The 2500-nt window shown below is 34.8% G+C and overlaps 2 protein-coding genes across 2 annotated transcripts in view; one reads left to right on the forward strand and one right to left on the reverse strand.

Annotated features, from left to right (window-relative positions):
• The window catches only part of LOC136833313 (uncharacterized), a 531995-nt gene that overhangs the window by 237913 nt on the left and 291582 nt on the right, over positions 1–2500 (reverse strand). The gene's annotated exons all lie outside the window — the stretch shown is intronic.
• LOC136833304 (limbic system-associated membrane protein-like) overlaps positions 761–2500 on the forward strand; it is a 36903-nt gene continuing 35163 nt past the window's right edge. The window contains exon 1 of the mRNA XM_067095252.1: positions 761–1251. The gene's annotated coding sequence lies outside the window, so the exon portion shown is untranslated. The remainder of the gene's footprint in view (positions 1252–2500) is intronic.

The raw sequence follows: 2500 nt of genomic DNA on the forward strand, positions 1-2500 counted from the left end.
ACAGTGAAATGTACTAACATATCTATACAAATGAATGAGTTGATTTACATGTTTGTGATAACAGCTGCATTTTTATGCATGATGATCTTAATCGATATATATATATATATATATATATATATATATATATATATATATATATATATATATATATTACATATATATGTATATGTATATGTATATGTATATATATATATATATATATATATATATATATATATATATATACGTGAACTGTGCACCTTGCGTGTGTTACACAACGTTTGACCTTTACTAGCCTATTCATGGGAAGAGAGATATTCAACATTCTGGACCTAACTTTTTATCATTTTTCCATTACTCTACGCACAGCCATTTGAAATACTGATTACACGTCAAGTACATCAACTAACTAGATTAAAACTCTGCGTTCAGTTGAGCGCTATTCGTTAAATGCGGAAATATAATCGCACGCTCCATTTTAGTTTTTAATAAATCCTTCTTCTTATTAGTCTTATAACATTGCCTTGACGTGAATTTAGCATATATACTGTATAAAATAAGCCCGGTTTCGTTATGAAACGACTCCATTTTGACCTCTGCCCAACACTTTTACTGTTTGACTGTAAAACAAACTCAAGTCGGGGAAAAGGCCCGGGAAGGACGTACCTAAATAAACACGGGCGAAGAGAATATGTGTTTCTGGGTGGGTCCCAACGCTTCCCTCCCACCCACAGTGGCAGTGTCTGAGCGCGACACCCGCCAAGACCAGGCAGCAGTCAGTAGTGCACTGGACACGACCCTGAGAGGAAGAGCGAACGCATTCTTCCGGCGGACTCCCGTTTGACTGATGATGACTTTCGCTGTGTGGCGTTTCCCCGTCTTCACGGCCGTGCCGCGAAGTGCCAGGCGAAATTGATTTCGCGTCCTGTGGTTAACGTCGGCCTCACAATTAACAGCTACAGTTTAGGACTGAAGTGAAGTCATGTGTCAGTCTTGACTGTGCGAGAACTCGTCGTGGCTTCGTAAAAGGCGATGTAGAATGTCATGAAAACGCCATCTTTGGGACTAGGTCATCATTGCTGTCATAAAAAAACCTGTCGTAAAACAACTCGCGGAAAGTAAATTGTGAAACTTAGTGCATTTTCAGACCTACGAACATATTACTGCAGAGGAAAAATAAGAATTAGTGATTCTCTATTCCATATTTCACTGAGCTTTCTTTGGTCTAAAAAGGAAATAAGAACATTTTGATTTTCAAGACTAAAAAAAGTAAGTAAAATTTCTTATATCAGGTAAGCGATATATTTTATATGAAAAGTGACACATATACTTTCAAAACGTTATGTATTATATTAACACCGTTTTATGTTCTTTTCTAGATGGTTGCTGCTTAAGTTGTATTATTATTATTATTATTATTATTATTATTATTATTATTTAGTTATATTTTGGTATTTACACAGGAAATGTTTTGCATTCCTGTTGTAGTTAACTTGAACTTCATTATTGAATTGTGTGCTTGGGGTATAGTTCTAAGTTAGCAATGTAATTTGTATCATCATTTCATTATACCATTATTCAAATTTTCTCATCAATTTACTTATAGTAAGAAAACTTATCTTAAATCTGATTCAAATGTAATATTCATCCTTGATGACTCCTAAGAGGAGGTTTTGATTTTTGTTTTTTTGTTTTTAAGGTGATTGTATTTTCATAAGTAAATATAGCACTGAATAAATACAACTGTTGGAATATATATAAATATGAGAGAGAGAGAGAGAGAGAGAGAGAGAGAATAATGAAAGCTGGACTGTGATCAAAATGAGTATGGAGTCCTAATGTTGCAATGTTTGAAAATTTTCATGTGTGATCTATGGAAACTTAGTTTTTATTCGTAATTATAAAAAAAAAGTACTGAATTTGCATGAAGCGGTCCTTTTTTCTATTTTAGACATTAGAAGATGAGACCATTTTTTGGTCCCTGAATTTTGGGGGAGCAATGGGAACACTTAGCGAGTTTCCTCAATTTTCATTTAAATTGTACCGTAAGGTAAAACATGAAAATCTCTCTCTCTTCAACTCAGATAAGAAATGTCAAAGCATACCTTGAAAGCAGCTATATACAGTTTCTCAAGACCATTCTCCGTCAGTTTTATATCGTTGATTAATAACGGTTCCGGCGTTCGATGCTTTGTTAATTTAATCTAGTTCTAGCGACTTGTTCGGGTGCTTTCAGAGTCGTTACCAATCAAATGCAATGGAAAAGACTGCTGGTCCAGTTTTTGGTGTGCTTGCAGAGTCATAGGTTTATTTCCATTCAGTTTTATGATGAATTCTCTCTCTCTCTCTCTGTGTGTGTGTGTGTGTGTGTGTGTGTGTGTGTGTGAAGCGGGCTATAAAACATGCTTACTATATGTCTTTAATATTTCTAGTTTCCATTTTTTTTACCCATTTACTTCCATCGTTGACGTTACGCACCGATTGGTTCCATTCTTTCTCTTATTTCTCTGTTATTTGT

Source organism: Macrobrachium rosenbergii, chromosome 51 (genome assembly GCF_040412425.1).
Source record: "Macrobrachium rosenbergii isolate ZJJX-2024 chromosome 51, ASM4041242v1, whole genome shotgun sequence".
Lineage (NCBI taxonomy): Eukaryota > Metazoa > Arthropoda > Malacostraca > Decapoda > Palaemonidae > Macrobrachium > Macrobrachium rosenbergii.